Source organism: Schistocerca gregaria, chromosome 2 (assembly GCF_023897955.1).
Source record: "Schistocerca gregaria isolate iqSchGreg1 chromosome 2, iqSchGreg1.2, whole genome shotgun sequence".
NCBI lineage: Eukaryota > Metazoa > Arthropoda > Insecta > Orthoptera > Acrididae > Schistocerca > Schistocerca gregaria.
Genome location: NC_064921.1, coordinates 779,336,697 through 779,357,426, shown reverse-complemented (window position 1 = coordinate 779,357,426; position 20,730 = coordinate 779,336,697). Strand labels below are relative to the sequence as shown.

Below are 20,730 nucleotides of genomic sequence, written 5' to 3'. Positions count from 1 at the left end.
TTTACACTGTACTAGTGCCGACATTGTGCATGCTCTGTTGCCTGTGTCTATGTGCCTGTGGTTCTGTCAGTGTGATCATGTGATGTATCTGACCCCAGGAATGTGTCAATAAAGTTTCCCCTTCCTGGGACAATGAATTCACGGTGTTCTTATTTCAATTTCCAGGAGTGTATAACACAGAAAATTTTATGTGAACTTACCTTCTGAGGGGACAGTTCAAGATTTTGCCCTGTTTGATTTTATTCTTTCTCCTCGTTTCTTGTCCTACGTATAACTACTTCTTTTTTAGTTTATAGGTTAATTAAATAAATACGTTGCATTATTTCAATATGTGAGGTAATATGTACTGTTAATATGTTCCATTACTTTTGGCATGGTAGGAGGAAAATAATATGTTTTGATGTACAATGTTATTCCACAATGTACGTTTACAGAATACGCAGCGTTCTTATACAGAAAGCTACATAAAAGTTAAGATAACTTCCAATTATGGTAAAATATGCTAAATACATGTAGCTATTCTATACTGAAGAGTCAAAGAAACTGGTACACCTGCCTAAAATAGTGTATGGCCCCCGCGAGCGAGGAGAAGCGCCGCAACACGACGTGGCATGGACTCGACCAATGTCTGAAGTACTGCTGCAGGGACCTGACACAATGAATTCTGCAGGGCTGTCTATAAATCCGTATAAGTACGAGGGGATGGAGATTACTTGTGAACAGCACGTTGCACGGAATCCCGGATATACTCAATAATGTTTATATCTGGGAAGCTTGGAGGACAGCAGTAGTGTTTAAAATCAGAAGAGTACTCCTGGAGCCGCTCTGTAGCAATCCTGGACGTGTAGGGTGTCGCATTGTCCAGCTGGAATTGCCCAAGTCCGTCTAAATTCACAGTCAACATAAATAGATGCAGGTGATCAGGCATTATTCTTACGTACGTGTCACCTGCCAAAGTCGTATTTAGACATATCAGGGGTCCCATATCACTCCAACTGCACATGCCCCACACCATTGCAGAGCCTCCACAGCTTGATCAGTGCCCTGCTGACATGCAGAGTCCATGGATTCATGAGGTTATCTCCACACCCGTACAGTTCCATCCGCTCGATACAATTTGAAAAAGAGGCTCGTCCGACCAGGCAACATGTTTCCGGTCATCAACAGTCCAATGTCGATGTTGCCGAGGCCAGGCGTGGAGTCAAACAATATGTTGTACAGTCATCAATAATACACGAGAGGGCCTTCTGCTCCGAAAGCCAATATCGATTATGTTTCCTTGAATGGCTTGCATGCTCACACTTGTTGGTGGCCAGCATTGAAATCTGCACCAATTTGCGGAAGGGTTGCACTTGTGTCACGTTGAACGATTCTCTTCAGTTGTCGTTGGTCCAGTTTTTCCAGGAACTTTTTCCGGCCGCAGCGAGATTTGATGCTTTACCATATTCCAGATATTCACTGTACACTCTTGAAACGTTTGTACCGGAAAATCCCAATTTCATCGCTACTGCAGAGATGCTGTGTCCCATCGACTTCAGCACCACATTCAAGCTCACTTGAATCTGATAACCTGCCATTGTAGCAGCAGTAACCGATCTAACAACTGCAGCAGACACTTGTCTTATATAGGCGGTGCCAACCGCAACGCCGTATTCTGCCTGTTTACATGTCTCTGTATTTGAATTCGCATGCCTATATCAGTTACCCCCCCCCCCCCCCCCATGAACCATGGACCTTGCCGTTGGTGGGGAGGTTTGCGTGCCTCAGCGATACAGATAGCCGTACCGTAGGTACAACCACAACAGAGGGGTACCTGTTGAGAGGCCAGACAAACGTGTGGTTCCTGAAGAGGGGCAGCAGCCTTTTCAGTAGTTACAAGGGCAACAGTCTGGATGATTGACTGATCTGGCCTTGTAACATTACCCAAAATGGCCTTGCTGTGCTGGTACTGCGAACAGCTGAAAGCAAGGGGAAACTACGGCCGTAATTTTTCCCAAGGGCATGCAGCTTTACTGTATGATTAAATGATGATGGCATCCTCTTGGGTAAAATATTCCGGAGGTAAAATAGTCCACCATTCGGATCTCCGAGCGGGGACTACTCAAGAGGATGTCGTTATCAGGAGAAAGAAAACTGGCGTTCTACAGATCGGAGCGTGGAATGTCATATCACTTAATCGGGCAGGTAGGTTAGAAAATTTAAAATAGAAATGGCTAGGTTAAACTTAGATATAGTGGGAATTAGTGAAGTTCGGTGGCAGGAGGCTACTACAAACAGCACAGTGAACGCATTATTGTGGCCAAGATAGATACAAAGCCCACAACTACTACAGTAGTATAAGTTTATATGCCAACTAGCTCTGCAGATGACGAAGAAATTGAAGAAATGCATGATGAAATAAAAGAAATTATTCAGATAGTGAAGGGAGACGAAAATTTAATAGTCATGGGTGACTGGAATTCGAGTGTAGGAAAAGGGAGAGAAGGAAACTTAGTAGGTGAGTATGGATTGGGACTAAGAAATGAAAGACGAAGCCGCCTGGTAGAATTTTGCACAGAGCACAACTTAATCATAGCTAACACTTGGTTCAAGAATCATAAAAGAAGGTTGTATACATGGAAGAAGCCTGGGAATACTGACAGGTTTCAGATAGATTATATAATGGTAAGACAGAGATTTAGGAACCAGGTTTTAAATTGTAAGACATTTCCAAGGGCAGATGTGGACTCTGACCACAATCTATTGGTTATGACCTGTAGATTAACACTGAAGAAACTGCAAAAAGGAGAGAAGTTAAGGATATGGGACCTGGATAAACTGAAAGAACCAGAGGTTGTACAGAGTTTCAGGGAGAGCATAAGGGAACAATTGACGGGAATGGGGAAAGAAATACAGTAGAAGAAGAATGGGTAGCTTTGAGGGATGAAGTAGTGAAGGCAGCAGAGGATCAAGTAGGTAAAAAGACGAGGGCTAGTAGAAATCCTTGGGTAACAGAAGAAATATTGAATTTAATTGATGAAAGGAGAAAATATAAAAAATGCAGTAAATGAAGCAGGCAAAAAAGAATACAAACGTCTCAAAAATGAGATTGACAGGAAGTGCAAAATGACTAAGCAGGGATGGCTAGAGGACAAATGTAAGGATGTAGAGACTTATCTCTCTAGGGGTAAGATAGATACTGCCTACAGGAAAATTAAAGAGACCTTTGGAGATAAGAGAACCACGTGTATGAACATCAAGAGCTCAGATGGCAGCCCAGTTCTAAGCAAAGAAGGGAAGGCAGAAAGGTGGAAGGAGTATATAGAAGGCTTATACAAGGGCGATGTACTTGAGGACAATATTATGGAAATAGAAGAGGATGTAGATGAAGACGAAATGGGAGATAAGATACTGCGTGAAGAGTTTGACAGAGCACTGAAGGACCTGAGTCGAAACAAAGCCCCGGGAGTAGACAATATTCCATTAGAACTACTGACGGCCTTGGCAGAGCCAGTCCTGACAAAACTCTACCATCTGGTGAGCAAGATGTATGAAACAGGCGCAACACCCTCAGACTTCAAGAAGAATATAATAATTCCAATCCCAAAGAAAGCAGGTGTTGACAGATGTGGAAATTGCCGAACTATCAGTTTAATAAGCCACAGCTGCAAAATACTAACGCGAATTCTTTACAGACAAATGGAAAAACTAGTAGAAGCCGACCTCGGGGAAGATCAGTTTGGATTCAGTAAAAATACTGGAACATGTGAGGCAATACTGACCTTACGACTTATTGTAGAAGAAAGATTAAGGAAAGGAAAACCTACGATTCTAGCATTTGTTGACTTAGAGAAAGTTTTTGACAATGTTGACTGGAATACTCTTTTTTAAATTCTGAAGGTGGTAGGGGTAAAATACAGGGAGCGAAAGGCTATTTACAATTTGTACAGAAACCAGATGGCAGTTACAAGAGTCGAGGGACATGAAAGGGAAGCAGTGGTTGGTAAGGGAGTGAGACAGGGTTGTAGTCTCTCCCCGATGTTATTCAATCTGTATATTGAGCAAGCAGTAAAGGAAAAATTCGGAGTAGGTACTAAAATCCATGGAGAAGAAATAAAAACTTTGAGGTTCGCCGATGACATAGTAATTCTGTCAGAGACAGCAAAGGACTTGGAAGAGCAGTTGAATGGAATGGACAGTGTCTTGAAAGGAGGATATAAGATGAACATCAACAAAAGCAAAACGAGGATAATGGAATGTAGTCGAATTAAGTCAGGTGATGCTGAGGGAATTAGATTAGGAATTAAGGCACTTAAAGTAGTAAAGGGGTTTTGCTATTTGGGTAGCAAAATAACTGGTGATGGTCGAAGTAGAGAGGATATAAAATGTAGACTCGCAATGGCAAGGAAAGTGTTTCTGAAGAAGAGAAATTTGTTAACATCGAGTATAGATTTTAGTGTCAGGAAGTCATTTCTGAAAGTATTTGTATGGAGTGTAGCCATGTATGGAAGTGAAACATGGACGATAAATAGTTTGGTCAAGAAGTGAATAAAAGCTTTCGAACTGTGGTGTTACAGAAGAATGTTGAAGATTAGATGGGTAGATCACATAACTAATGGGGAAGTATTGAATAGGATTGGGGAGAAGAGAAGTTTGTGGCACAACTTGACCAGAAGAAGGGATCGGTTGGTAGGACATGTTCTGAGACATCAAGGGATCACCAATTTAGTATTTGAGGGCAGCGTGGAGGGTAAAAATCGTAGAGGGAAACCAAGAGATGAATACACTAAGCAGATTCAGAAGGATGTAGGTTGCAGTAGGTACTGGGAGACGAAGAAGCTTGCACAGGATAGAGTAGCATGGAGAGCTGCATCAAACCAGTCTCAGGACTGAAGACCACAACAACATATCAGTTTCTTTGGCGCTTCAGTATATAATACATGTTTTGTCATACGATCATGCATAATAAAACATATTAATAAATAGTATCAAAGGAACACAATAATTATTTTTACTTCGTGAAAAATTATTAAATTGTGATATACAAACTTTCTTTACGGAGGCCTTCAGTTATAATTTACTGGCTTCTGTCACTTTTGTCCGCAACCACCTCACTCCAGCTGAGACGTTTTTCTACTGTACATATGCATGCCCACAAAACCGCAACACTTGACGAACAAAATGGAAAATTTCCTGATTACAATTCGTCGCTCGCACACGGTAACGCACTGTACGAAGCTTTGTTGGTTTTCCGTACAGGAACCTCATTGATCACAGTGGACATAAACTCCTGACTTCGGAGATGATAACCGCTTCAGAACCCCAACTCTGCCCCAGAGGGCTCACAACTCGCCACCTCAGTCCCACGAGGACAGCCGGCCGACTCCCTGATGTCGCCAGCTCCAGACCAATTCACGAAACTACACGGAGGTGACAAAGGCCGTGTCATACCTCCTAATATCGACGTCGTGCAGCAGTTCGACGTGGCATGGACTCTACAAGGCATGGAAGTCCCCTGCAGAAATACTGAGCCATGCTTGCTTGACAGCCATCCTTAATGGCGAAAGTGTTACCAGTCCAGGAGTTTGTGCACGAACTCACCTCTCGATTATGTTCCATAAATATTCGATGAGACTCATGTCGGGCAATCTTGGTAGTCAAATCATTCGATAAAACTGTCCAGCCTGTTCTTCAAACCAGTCGCTAACAACTGTGACCTGCTGACATTGTGCATTGTCGTCCATAAAAATTCCATCAGTGAACAGCTGAAAATGGTATCCATGTAGTGGAACGTAACCGTTTCCGGTCAATACTTGGTCCATTTGGACCAGAAAACCCAACCCATTCTGTGTAAACACTGCCCACATCATTATACAGCCACCACATTGCCCTGTTGACAACCTGTGTGCGTCGTTCGAGGGGTCTATGCCACACTCAAACCCTACCATCAGCTCTTACTAACTGAAAACGGGACTCATATGACCAGGCCATGGTTTTCCAGCCGTGTAGGGTCCTACCGATATGGTCACGAGCATATGAGGGGCGCTAAGGGCTACACCGTACTGTTAGCAAAAGCACTTGGCTCTGTCGTCTGCTGCCATAGCCCATTAACCCATTAACGTCAATTTTTACCGCACTTTCCTAACGGATACATTCGTAATGCGTCCCACATTGATTTTGGAGGTTATTTCATGCAGTGTTGCTTGTCTGTTAGCAGTGACAACTCTACGCAAACATTGCTGCTCTCGATCGTTAAGTGAAGGTCGTAGGGCATTGCGTTGTCTGTACCGCATGATTTCCATCTGTTGACTTTACAACTAGTGACATCAATGAGGTGTTTTCGACCACGAATATTTTAGCCGTGGTCTTTCCAACTGCAAAAGGGGACCTCAACAGCTGGGCAGGCTCTGCCGACCGTTTTGTATCAACAGCAGCTCTTTGAGCTCCAACGAGCCTGGGAAGTGAGTATTCATCTAAGAGTTAGGCCCCAGGTTATGACATCATTCATTATTTGCCAAGTGATCCACATTTATTAAACATTTTCATAATAAAAGGACAGTAGAAAAACACAAGGATAGTAAAATGATACCAGGCTAACAATAGTTTTGAATTAAAGACTCAATGTTTCATACAGTTCTTTAAGAGGCCTGAAAAATTTAAAGGAAAACAGTTTTGAAGGCCAAATGTAGCAACAACTAGCGTAATTTTAGTAACACATAAAGTGTTTAAACACTTTATATGATCCAAGATAACAGAAAGGTTTTAAATCACGACCGAAGTCTTTGAAACTCAAATGTAACAATGAGTAGCACAAATTTAGTAACACATAAAACATTTAAACAATTTAAAATGTCCAAGCTAACAGAATGATTTAAGTTACAAATCAAAATTAAGACGGTGCTTTGATAAAGTTAACAAATTTTGGCGATACAAGGGCCAGCAATTGATCCGGCCGACTAAGGAAAACTTGACACAGAAAGGTCGCGCAGCACCAAAAGGAATCCAGGGCAAAAGCCAAAAATACGCGAACTTTGAAAAGACTTAAGCCCATGCGAACCAGAGGAGAAAAACTTAAGCAGCAGTCACTGTGGTGTAGAGCAGCTTCACACAAGTTAACGACAGAGGTGAGTGCCAAATGCTGTAAACTAATAACGTACCGATGGTGCACTTACACTTGTAAGACCGGGCCATTTGCATACATTGACTGCATAAACATTAGCTGGCCCATCAGGCAACAGCGGGCACTCGTAAAATAAGTGTCATGTGACAAGAAGATGCCTAGAAACACTAATGGATCAATTAGTACAATAACACACTTTCAGGCAATAGCTGCCTGAACAAGCAATCCAGAATAAGTTACACCAGGCAAGCACCTATTGGGAACAGTACAATTCAAACAGTGGCGAGAATCAAGAATAAGTATACTAACATAACCAAGCTACAAGCATAGTTTAAGTAGTTTTCAAAGGACGATGTTGAATCCCAGTTATATTAATAAAATAACGGTCAGATACCAATAAAAGATGGCTGGGAGACCCAGTCAGACTCCAATCCAAACACAGAAAATTTCACACCTCTTCGGCAGTGCACCCAGTATACTAATAGCTCTGGGCAGATCAGAATCTAAAACACAGCTAAAAGAGCACATTAATCATAAATATGCGTGACAGCACCAGTAGCACCTGCAATCGCTGTCACTCTCTCACTGCTTCATACATTCACAACTCAGTGAAGGATCACTTAGGTTAGGGCATTAACAACAGACCTCGCTAATGCCGCCAAGCTAGATCAACAATACGGTCCGACAACATGAAAGAGATATCATTTCAGAACCCTAAAATCAGTTGATCATAAAGTCGTTCCCATTGCAACGGTTCCCTCAGAGCGAATCGGTCAAGACACTGACTACCAGCGCGTGACAATACGTTTTTCCAACCGACTTCCTTCCTTCCCATTCCCCAGTGACTGTCTGTTTAACCCACCGCCCATCTCGCAAACATTTCAAACCGGAAGACGCTGTGCAAGAGCGGCGCCCAGCGACCAGAGAGAAAACAAACCAGAGATACAGTCTACAGATCGCAATCGATACAAGCCGACATGGCTCACCCTTCACATTGTAACCAGTCTTTGAGCTGACCATGCACGTAATACAAAGGAATATTTAAATGTTTTCTTTACTTTTAGCGCTTTATTTTTTTATTCACCTTATTATCTTTTTCAACATCACTGCAGCGTTTGATTAAACTTGTTGTCTCATTTTATAAATTTTAATATTTCAAACTTTTTATTTTTTTATTTATTTATTTTTTTTTACAGGAAGGCCAGGGATTTTAAATATCTCCCGAGTCGTTGTGTGTATTTTTACACTGTCTTTCAATCTTTTGTGAAGAACTGTGTATCTTTTATTGAAGGGACAGGCCAATGGATTGATTTTTTTACTGGTTCTTCCTTCAGCTTGTGTGTGTGTCTGTACTGTTTATTGAACTGGGGACCTAGAAACGATGGAGAAGGTATGTCTCTGCCTTAGCCCTCAGTGGTTCACATCCCCACACCAGGCCTCAGCAGTCCACGCAACCCACCGCCGCCCCATACCGAACCCAGGGTGATTAGTGTGCAGTTCGATCCCCAGTGGACACCCCCCTCCCCCTCCCCCCCCCCCCCCCCGAGGACGTCTGTAGCCATGCGTAGCCCGACATAGTGTAACTGAGATGGAATTAGGGGAACCAGACCACATTCGCAGATGGCACAGCGCCTTAAAAAACTTTCCATAGGCTGGTCGGCATACCTGAGCGCGACATTAATCCGCCGTGAGGGTTAATGCCAGAGACCAGCATGCCTTCCCACTCGGGAAGCAGCTGGGCGGGCTCTTCAGCTTACTTATCAGAAAGAGAAAGCTCGAAGTATTTGATTTATTGGCGAGTTTATTTTCTTCTGCACCCTTCAGAAGAATTTGTGGTTCAGAGCTGCTAGGGTTTTCCATGCGTTGTTTGACCATATATGTAGTCTGCGAATTTCATGACCTTTTCTCCACAGACCGTTTCCTCCATTATTAACGCCCACACTTCATCAACACTGTTTGGTGGTAGATGTACCGTTGCAGAACACATGTGACAAAACAATCGCATTTCTTTTCTGTCCCTGAGTTCCTCTATTACTGCTAGTTTTTTTTATTTTCTTCCACAGACGATGCTTGATGTGAAAATTGCAAATGATAACAGATGTTTCAGGCAGCACTATCTTCATAGCTTTAATTGTTAGCCATATCAAAGCATAGCACTACAGCTTTCGGTGAGCACCTTGGTATCTTATTTTTCGCCTGCGTACACGTTAAGCTCATCTACCACACACATGTCCTCCTTCCCGATGTCTCTGTCCACCCCTTACTCCCCCATCTCTCTGTCCACATCATCTCCCCCCCTCACCTATATCTGTTCATTTCCTCCTCCCCGCTCTCTTTGTCTCTTATCTCCTTCTCCCCTCTCTCTGCACATATCCTCCTGCCACTCTTCTTCTCGCCCATCCCCCGTCCTCCACTCTGTCAAGTGGGGCAGCATATTCACAGTGACTTAAAAAACAGGTTTTCGCCGTTAACTCAGCTCCTGTTGGATGCGGGAAGTTATACCGTATAGCCCACAGTGCTTTACTCTAAGTTTGCTGTGTGAGTGCCAAATTTGGCTGAAATTAATCCAGTGGTTTGGGAGAAGATCCCAGATATACATAGAGTACATACCTGCTCCTTTAAATACACAAGCTGGTCGAAAACTGTTTGAAAAGCTTGCAAGACAGGTTTGCTGAGAAATAATTGTTAGCAAAGAAATTCGATATGTTGAGCCGTTTCAGATTTAATTAGTATTGAAGTTAGCCAATCAGGCCGTTGCATGAACAATTTCAAGCGGCCCGCCAGAAACGGTTTCACTGCACGTGTTCTTTGTTTAGTTTTTTAAAACCGAACGAGAGAATAATCCGAAAAATGGACATGGGATGGTAGTAAGGATCGAACCCGACCCAAAACTGAACAGTTTCGTGCGCTGTCATCTACTCTATAACACCAATTGGCAGTAACTGCATCTGGCGGGCCACTTGACATTGCATGGGTAACAGTCTAATTGGCTGACTTCAATGCTAATTAACTCGGAAACCGCGGAAGGTATCGAAATTTTTTCTTAAAACTTATTTCTCAGCACAACCTACCCTGCAATAGCTTTCAAAGTTGTTCAAATTGTGTCTGACGACCCTGTATATCTAAAAGGTCGCCAGACAAAAGATTAGTTACCCCTGGACAAATTATAACAAGCATCATTTAATACTGTGTAATTCAGCCCCTGTACTTGATAAACACCTGGATCCGGTTAGGAAGTGAATCTGCAAGACTGGGCAGGTACGTTGCATCCGTGTCCATCCACTCGCTGAGGATTTAATCGGGCAAATCCACAAAATTGCGTGATTACTGGTATCGGCGTTTCCCACATGTCCCACAGACTTTCTGTGGGGTTCAAGACAGACAATTGTGCAGGCCACTTGGAATGTATCAGGGTGCGGGAATGTTCAGAAAACCACTCACATCTTCTTCCAACCCGTTGAAAATTGCTGTTGTCATCTTGAATAACAGTGGCATCAATAGTACACACTCATCACACACGTGTTGACTGAAAAGCAACACCTGACCATTGATAACGTTTAAATAAACATGTTGGTTTATTTTAGTGGTCATCCCAGTGAGGGGGACCAATTCCTGATAAGAAAAACATCCCCAATATATCACAGAACCAGCTATGGCTTGCACCTGCTTGCACACATTCATGATGGAATGTTTCATTTGGACTTCGGTGCAATCGAAGAAATGCATCATTTGAAATCAGGCGAAAACGTGATTCGTTAGACTACATTCGTTCCGCCAGTCATCTACTGTCCACGTTCGATTATTTCTAGCCCACTGCAGATACATAACTTTACATGCATGTGTGAGCAGTGGCATCTTGCGAAGTGACCGATTACAGTGTTAACTGCATGCAGTTCCCTTCGCATAGAGTAAAACAAATGGGCTAGATTTACGCAGACACCACACACACACACACACATTGAGGTGGACCTTCACTCACTGCCTGCAGCAATTCCTGTCCGGTTCGGAAATGATTCTGATTCAAAAGCCATGAAGCGTGTCTCCACTCCCTCTGAATCAGGCTCTTTTTCCAGTCACGATTCTCACGTTATACTTCATGACGACATATGATACACCAATGCTTGTAGACACGTCGATTAGTCCGTCCTGGAACACCAACAAATCCAGCAACTTCACACGACGTATGGCCATCGGCATGGATAAACATTATTGCCCATTTGGTCTACTCTGTCAGGTCATTCACCGGACAGAAAATTATTTACCTCAGTGCACAATCTGCGCGCACAAGCCTTTAAAGCCTTTACAGACGCCACAGCGGTCAAGTCACATGCCCCACTAACTGTGCCTCTAAGTAAGCATAAGAGTGTAGCAATCAGTGAAATGTCTATTTTTGTGTGTAAACTTGGGGAACTATAAGGACATCATAGAGTAAAACAAATGTGCTAGATTTACACAGACACCAGGCATGCACACACACAAATATATATTGCTCGATTTTTCAGTCCATCAACACAGTTCTCATATGCTGAAGCGCCAAAGAAACTGACATAGGCATGCATATTCAAATACAGAGATATGTGAACAGCAGACAGGCAGAATAGGGCACTGCGGTCGGCAACGCCTATATAAGAGAACAAGTGTCTGCCACAGTCGCTAGATCGGTTACTGTTGCTACAATGACAGGTTAACAGATTCAAGTGAGTTTGAACGTGGTGTAGTAGTCGGCGCACGAGCAATGGGACACAGTATCTCCGAGGTAGTGATGAAGTGGGGATTTCCCTGTACGACTGCAGATTTCAGTGCTGGGCCACCGACAAGTAGCAGTGTGCAAACCATTCAACAAAACATCATCGATATGGAGTTTCGGAGCCGAAGGCCCACTCATGTACCCTTGATGACTGCATGACACAAAGCCCGTCAATGCTGACATTGGACTGTTGATGACTGGAAGATTCGCAGGTACTGGGAGAAGTAAAGCTGTGAGGACGGGGCGTGAGTCGTGCTTGGGTAGCTCAGATAGTAGAGCACTTGCCCGCGAAAGGCAAAGGTCCCAAGTTCCAGTCTCGGTCCGGCACACAGTTTTAATCTACCAGGAAGTTTCATATTAGCGCACACTCGGCTGCAGAGTGAAAATCTCATTCCAGCTTGTCTTTACTGACTGTCATTGGAACCCGGAGTAACATCATCTTGAGGGCCGATCTGCTGTACACAGTTAATCATGAGAAATCCTGGGACATGGCTGATATTTACATTCAGCGGCCACATGGAGTTCCTCTGGACACGTTTGCCTCACTTCAGCTGCTGGTCTCCCTGGCGAGGTGCATAATGGTTGCCACTGCTGTAGGTTGCTGTTGGCTCCTATGTACTAATGGTGTTGTTGATCGAACACTGCAAGAATGTGTTCAGCGATCCGTAATTTGTTCTCATCTAAAATCAAAGAAACTTCGATTTGAAGAGGTAACTACTTTGTCCATGTCGTTCACAATGCGTCCTCAAGCAATAGAGTAGTGTCCACCAATTCCTGCGAAAGTTGCCAGAGCTGGGAGGACACTCTGTCATTTAGCTTTTCTGTATAAACTACCTAATGAACTTGTTGCTCCAACGATTTAGACCTTTGTAGTAAGTCTGGCTTTGCCATTCCAGACGCACAAGTGGTTGGAGATAATTGGATGAGATAGATGCGTAGTCACCAACATAGCACAACAAAGTAGAAAACTTTGACATGTCATTCAACAACATTGTGGGTTGTCAGAACAATCTCTGTGTTTGCAAACCAAGTTAGTGGATGTTCAGACTGAAGTAATGAAGTTTAGACAATGAATGCCATAGTGTAGGAACTTCACCGAAACTGTGTCTATATGGTGCTAGTTTATATGATCTGGAGATATTGTATTATAGAACCCTGTTGATAATGTGCAACATGGGAGATAAACGGCAATTCTCTTCATGTGACTCAGCTATCTGGATTCCATACAGGGAAGGAAATAGGTACATCTGCTCATTTTCAGGTGCATTAGCACAATGTAATCTGTATGGATTGTAGTCTTTTTGGTGAAATTTCGCACAACAGTCAGGTTCAGACACATGGAAAAAGGTGGACTGAGGTAGTTTGATCCATCTCATCGATGAAGTCAATAAGACAAAAGGATTGTGTCACAATAATTCGTTGCCAAATGTTCCACGTGTTTGTCCACTGTTTGGAAGGAGAAATGTAATCACTCTACTTTTCACCTCACAAATAATATGTTCCATATCGTTCGTCATACTTCATAAACCAATAAAAACATTATATGGGTGGGTGAAAGCTCCCAATCAGATTTGTCTAGTTTCACAGTCCATTGTTTGGCAGGAATGCAGCATTGAGAATTACCGATTGACTAATAATTCAGTACGTGTCTCGTAGATCACCAGTGTAGGAAATTCCGTGCAGATAAATAGGTGCAATAGCCCTCACAAAATGTTGTAGCGAAATCAAACCACTTTATTAGTATAAATATCAGATAGCGAAAAATATACGTTAGATTAAGCCAGATGTCATGTACAGACTGAACAAGCAACTTAAAACAAAGACATATAAAACGCATTTTGTTCCTTGGTCTCCGATTTCAGATGCAACGTCAACCTATGCATATCATTGGCCCCACAGTGGTGATATGCTCACATAGTACTCAGAACTGAAAATCGGCTGGGACCAGAAGCAAATATAAGCGAAATTTAAAATTTAGATTTTGATATGTATCACAAGGATAGGCTAAACGTAATTTTGGGGTGAGGCGAGGCGGGGGGCGGGGGGGGGGGGGATGGACTGAGGGAGGTCGTATTTATTGGTTTAAGGAACTTAATAATATCTAATGGGGTTATTACAGATTAATGTGGGTGAAGGTAACTGTCAAAGATGAGTCAAATGTTGTAATTGGATTCTTTTACATACTTCCTGCCTTAGTAATTGTAATTGCAGGTGTACTTTCAGATTATGTAGCTGTAATTGGGGATGATTGAAAGGGGTTGACAAGTGAAAGGGCTAACCAACGAGATAGCAATTTGATGTTATTGTATGTTGTAGATTGATGAAATTCAAAGGTATCAAGATAAATACTATAATTCAAAACAGTTTATAAAACTACTTGTTACCAGCATGTGTTAAATTTGAAAACACTATGAATACTGTGATCAGGCAAATCCTTGCTGCATTAATGGTAGGCGATAAAATTCAGGGGTGTTTTACAAATATGCTTTAGATGGATAAAAGATCAAGGCTATAAACGACAGAATGAAAATATTGCATGGAAACGAACTGCAAAATCAAGCCACCAGGAGATCAGAGAGGGCTCACAAATAGTTTCCAACCTCATCCACTAATCAGGACATTATCATGTGGGTTCACCCACCAGTGCCAGAAAGAGTGTTTCGCAGGCACATGTACAAGGTCATAGTTACTGAGTTTTTTGTAAATGGAAAGGATAAGAATCCAGGAACAATTACACCTATCACTTTTAGGATATTATTTCAGGCTCAGGGTCACCTATTATGAATGATATTGTTAATAGTTGTAATATTAATAGGTAGTGGATTCGAAAAGAGTTAAAATCAGACATTAGTAGCAATTTATTATTGAAAGCAACTGTGTTACAGGAAAAGAAATTAGATGTCTATGCTCTTACACATGCATGGTACATAGCCAATAAGTCAGCTGGACAACCAACAAAAAATCACCTCTACCTCTTGCTGGTGTTAAATAATTCGTGATCTTTAAATACGCATATTGTCATTCGTTCCTAAAGCATGTTCAATATATACACACATCAAAAAAGTTTTGCATCACCCTGGTTCCTAGAACTCCTGAAGATAGACGTTGACTGCAGATACTGTATCACAGACTCAGTCCCTTTGACTGTTCAGAGATGTCACTAAACCCGCCCAAAGATGTAAACAACCATGCATGAGCAGTACCTATTAGATGGAGGGGGTTCAACAGCCGATCAGTTTCAGCCATTCCACCAAGAAGGAGGTACACGGCTCGTGTTGTCTGTAGTTCAACCATGCCTAGACAGTCAATACCCCGGTTCGATCGCGTGCGCATTGTTACTTTGTGCCAGGAAGCTCTGTCAAAAAGGGAAGTGTCCAGGTGTCTCGGAGCAAACCATAGCGATGTCGTTAGGAAATTAAGGAGATACAGAGACACAGGAACATGCCTAGCTCAGGCCGCTACTGCAGAGGATGACGCTACCTACGGATTATAGCTTCAAGGAACCCTGACAGCAATGCCACCATGTAGAATAATGATTTTCGTCGTGTTACGACTCAAACTGTGCGCAATAGGCTGCATGATACGCAACTTCACCCCTGACGTCCATAGCGAGGTCCATCTTTGCAACCATGACACCACGCAGCGCGAAACAGGTGGGCCCAACAACATGCCAAATGGACTGCTCAGGATAGGCGTCATGTTCTCTTCACCGATGAGTGACGCATATGCCTTCAACCAGACAATTGCCAGAGACGTCTTAGGTGGCACACTGTCCAGCAAGTGCAGCAAGGTGGGGTTTCCCTGCTGTTTTGGTGTGACATTATGTGGGGCTTACGTGCTCATGAGGTGCCGTAACTACTTTACGATAGGTGAATGCCATCCTCCGACTGACAGTACAACCATATCAGCAGCATATTGGCTGGAATTTGTCTTCATGGACATCAACTCATGCCCCCATTGTGCACATCTTGTGAATGAATTCCTTCAGGATAGCGACATCAGGCGGCCGGTGTGGCCGAGCGTCCTAGACTACTCGGCTACTCCCGCGTGGCATAACTCGACAAATCCACAAAAGCTACCACACCTACTCTCAACAATTTATTAATCGTCGCAATTTGCATGGTTTTGATTATCCAAGATCAATATTCCTGAGTCCCCCAGGGGATGGCACAGCTACCCATAGTGTATCAGAGAAGACTAAACCATGATGCAAGGGTTCAAAGTAGTGTTCAAGATTTATATGTTGACATTCACAACCTTGTTGACCCCTCTTTAGTTAATACAGAGTTACCTCTTTTTCTTTCTTCTGAACATGTTTCTGTTTCAGAACCGATGACCATAAAAGCCATCGCAGAACTGCGAGTGAAGTTCTCTCAATTTTCCTGGTCTCAGACTTCACTGTGCTGCACTGGTTTAGCCATGTATCTATTAACTACTCTCTCAGTACTTCTGACATTGCTCGCTTTAGAACATTAGGCCTACTTATTAAACTTGGTTTTTTTCTCTATCTCCTAACTTTCAAACTTTTGAAAGTATTTGACCAGGGTTACTGCAATTGTGCCTTTACCACATTTACCTACCATTCTTTTCATATCACGATATTTTTGTGTTTATATATCATTTAGTTGCTAATCGGACATAAATTTGTATTCTAATGACGACTTGGTTTTAAATTTCCTCAGTTCACATGAATAAATTATTCCTAATATAGATGCTACCTGTTTGCTATTGTCCCTAACTATGTGGCACAGTATACAGAAAAACTGAGATCCTACATTTTTTGAAGATAGTCTATGAGAGTTCACTTGACCGCTGCGCACCTTTTAATCGCGTTAACATGCATGTCTTTCAGAGAGAAAGAGAATTTTCTGTCATTTACTTTCTGTTACCATTTATTTCTTGTGGTGGTGTTACAAAATACAAAATTTTTCCTCTATGCAGTATTGTGTATCCCTGTCAAGTTTCATTGGTCTAAGATAACGACACCAAGACAATGCTGAATTTTTATTTTCCCTTTTAGCTTGCGTGAAATCATATAGAAGTCTCGATCTTCATGTTCTGTGCTGCGAGGGAATCATACAGTGCAGGAGAGAGACAATAAAACAGTTGGAAAGGCAGGAAGTAAAATAATTCGGTTCCTGACAACGTATTCCAATTAAATGAAAATAAAAAATAAAGAAGATAAAAGGTCACTTTTTTATCGATAGTCGAAAGTTTCGATTATACACGGATAGCTTTCATGATTCAAAGATAGCTGTATACGAAGATTTTGCATTTTGCAGAAGTGTCGCAAGATCTGCAGCGACATCGCATGTGAAGGTATTTGCGGTATTTGTCTTTGACACTGTCACTACGCGAGAGTGCGTAGGATCAATCGCAGTTGTTTTATGCACGATTCTTTCGTGTTTGTAATCATTCGTCGTTAACGCTGACGTAAGTGTATCTTAAGATGAAGTAACATGTATTATTGTAAGATGTCATTTAAGTTTTACTAGTTATATATTAATGTCATTGTTGTAGAAGTTGCCTCACAGCTGCTTCATTCATCCCGTTCCTATTTTTCAGTACTTGAAGGGACTGTCACTTGTGTGTTTTGCAAAAAGAAAAAAAAACGAATAAATTAAATAACGAGGTGCTAGTTTTGATCAAACATGTTTCTCAAAGTCTGTCATCATTACTGTACGTGCTGGTTTCGTTTTCTGATCGTAACATCATTTTTATGTCCAGTTTTCCAGTAATTTTGTGTCTCAAATTATCTGTATTTAATTCAGTTCTCTTGCTATCCTCTAAACTGATAGCTGATGGAGAACGGACGATAAATTCTGATGGTGCTTAAGAGTCGAATTTGTGAGCTAGTCTCATTTTCATGGTGCATTTGGTCACCATAATAATTTTTGTTTACACAAATAAAAATTTCTCACTTGAGTATATTATTACATGGCCACCGTGCGGGGCTTTGCATTTGGACAATTTAAAATAATTAATGGAAATGCGCATCTTAATTTATCTGTAAATCTCCATTACTATCTTCAATGTAACCTTCCTGGCTGCGTAGTTTTTGGCTTTCTCTATCAGAGTGTGCTACATGTAGAGGAGGACTCCCATATGTTTTATGGTGAGATTTGTGAATGCAATTGTTCTCACATTCTAGGTTTGCTTGTGACAATTTATGAATGGGGGTTAGTGTGTGCTGAAGCTTTCAGGTGATGTCTAGCTGTGTAAACAATGTGTACTAGAGTGTTGAGTATATGGCTCACGTATAATAGTTTTTCACATTTTTGTGCAATAGATCACTTACTTCTAATTGGAGAATTGTTCCAGGACATTATTCCATGACATTTATAAATAGGAGTATACTACGTAAACCAACTTACTTGGGTTTTGATAATGAGAAACATTCATCTCCTTCCGAGTAAAAACCTCTTTACTTAGTGGCAAATTTGTAATATCTGATATTACAGTTAAAGCCCTTGTCAGTATACATACTCCAAACTTTCTCATTTACACGCTCCATTTACTGCTTATTCTACTGTCAACCATATATTCTCGTGCAGAACTGCACAAGCTTCACACAAAGTTACCGTGTTTTCCTTTTAGAAGATAGTGTTAGGTTATACCACTGAAATTTCTCTTCTTCCTGCTAGTGCGTATGTGCTGAAAAAGATTCTAATATTTGGAAATATTAGGTTAATTCTATCTCAATCAGCAGTATATTATGGTAGATCCTTCTTTATCGTCGCCTTGTCCCATGTCATGTAGGGTCGGCGTTGCTTTTCTGGATCCTTCTCCTCCATAATACTCTATCCATTGTCTCTTCCTTCTTCCATCCTTTTTCCCTTAGGTCCCCGGATATCTTATCCTTCCTTCTCATCTTCAGTCTTCCTCTCCTTCTCGCTCCTTCAATCTTTGTATCTTCAACTTTGTTTCCGATATACTCTTCCCCCACACCACCTTAGTCTGCTCTCTTGTATCTTTTTCCCCATGGGTCCCACTTTCACAGCTCCTCTAACAAATTCATTTCTAATCCTGTCCTTCCTTGTTAACCCACACATCCACCTCAGCATCCTCATTTCTGCTGCTTCCATCTTCTTTTCCTGGGCTACTGTGATTGCCCATGTCTCTGCCCCATATATCATAGCAGGCCTTATTACTGACTTGTACACTTTCCCTTTCAACCCAATGCTCACCTTCTTGTCACACAACACTCCACTCATTTTCCTCCAGTTGTTCCAACCCCAATTTATTCAGTGTTGTATCTCGCTTTCCAGTCCTGTATCCCTCTGTATGTACGACCCCAGGTATTTAAATTTGCAGATCGATTTCAGCTCATCATCCTGGATCTTGCAAGACCTCATCTGCACATCTTTCAGTGCTAAATATTCTGACTTTGTCCTGCTAATTTTCATCCCTCTTTCTTCTAGTGCCTTCCTCCATTCCTCCAGCTTTTCCTCAAGTCTGTCAATGCTCTGCTCGCAAAGAACCACATTATCCGCAAACATCATATTCCACGGCGCTTCCTTCTTCACATCTTTTACCAGCACATCCATAATCAGGTCAAAGAGGTAGGGACTAAGTGCAGACCCTTGATGTAACCCTACTTTTACTGGAAACTCCTTTGTCATTCCCACACTACTTCTCACCTGTGTCATTGCTCCTCTGTACGTTTCCTACACTAACCGCACACACTTCGCTGGCACACACTGCTCACTCATGCTTCTCCATATTTCGTCTTTTGGGACTCTTTCATATGTTTTCTCTAAATCAGTGAAAGCCATATGTAGATCGGCTTGTAGCTCCCCGTGTCTCTCAACTATCCACCTTAAAGCATGTATAGCATCAGTTGTTCCTCTGCCAGGCATTAACCCAAACTGTTCTTCACACACCACAGTCTCCTTCCGTAATCTTGCTTCTATAACTCTTTCCCAAATTTCATTGTGTGTGCCATCAGTTTAATACCTCTATAGTTACTGCAGTCCTGCACATCACCTTTCCCCTTAAATATTGGAATCAGTACACTAGTTCTCCACGCGTCTGACATCTCCTCCTGTCACCAAATTTTCTTCATTAAATCCCAAAGGAGCTCTCCCCTTTTTACCAAGACACTCCCATACCTCAACGGGGATCTGATCTGTGCCAACTGCCTTCCCATTTTTCAACTGCCCGTTCGACTTCATCTCTACTTATATCCATTGTTAATCCTTCAATTGCCCCTCCTTCCTCAGTTTCAACGCTTAAATTTTTTTCATTCAGCAATTTCTCAAAATAATTCAACCACCTTTGGATTATTTTTCTATGGTCATTCAGAATTATTCCCGTTTCATCTTTCATTTGTTTTATTGCTGTTAGATCCTTAGAAGCTTTATCTCTTGATTTGCCTGTCTGTATCAGTTTTCTATCTCCTGATTTTTCTGTAGTTGTTCGTATGCCTCCCTTACTGATTAAGCTTTAGCTTTAGCCATGGCTCGTTTTGCCTCCTCCTTTGCACTTTTGTATGCTTGCCCATCCTCAGCACTTCCGGACATATCCCACTTGCTCTTAGCGTCTTTTTCCTTCACAACCTTCTGCACCTCTTCATTCCACCACCATGCTTCCTTATCTTTTGGCACCCCTCTCCAAGATGTTAACCCAAACACTTCCTCCCCGGTCTTCGTTATAACAGTACTATTTATTTTCCACTACTCCTGCACACTCTGCCAATTTTACCTTTCCCAGTACTTTTTCACTAAACTCCTCTCTCAAATTTTTATCCTTTAATCTCCACCACGTAATTTTCCTTTCACATTGATTTATGTGCCTCTGTCTTTTCTCACAATCCGCTACAATAAACTTATGTTGTGTTGCTATTGCTTCACCACATATGACCTTAGTATTTTGCACCTCCCCA

The 20,730-nt window shown here is 42.0% G+C and overlaps 1 protein-coding gene across 5 annotated transcripts in view; it reads left to right on the top strand.

The window, feature by feature from the left end:
• The first annotated feature begins 16,893 nt into the window (after positions 1-16,893).
• The window catches only part of LOC126335028 (trehalase-like), a 29,258-nt gene continuing 25,421 nt past the window's right edge, over positions 16,894-20,730 (top strand). For 3 of the 5 annotated variants that reach the window (XM_049997870.1, XM_049997869.1, XM_049997868.1), the window contains exon 1: positions 17,092-17,279. The gene's annotated coding sequence lies outside the window, so the exon portion shown is untranslated. Of the gene's footprint in view, positions 17,280-20,730 lie in introns of all 5 variants that reach the window. The other 2 variants (XM_049997873.1, XM_049997872.1) reach the window with 2 other exon arrangements.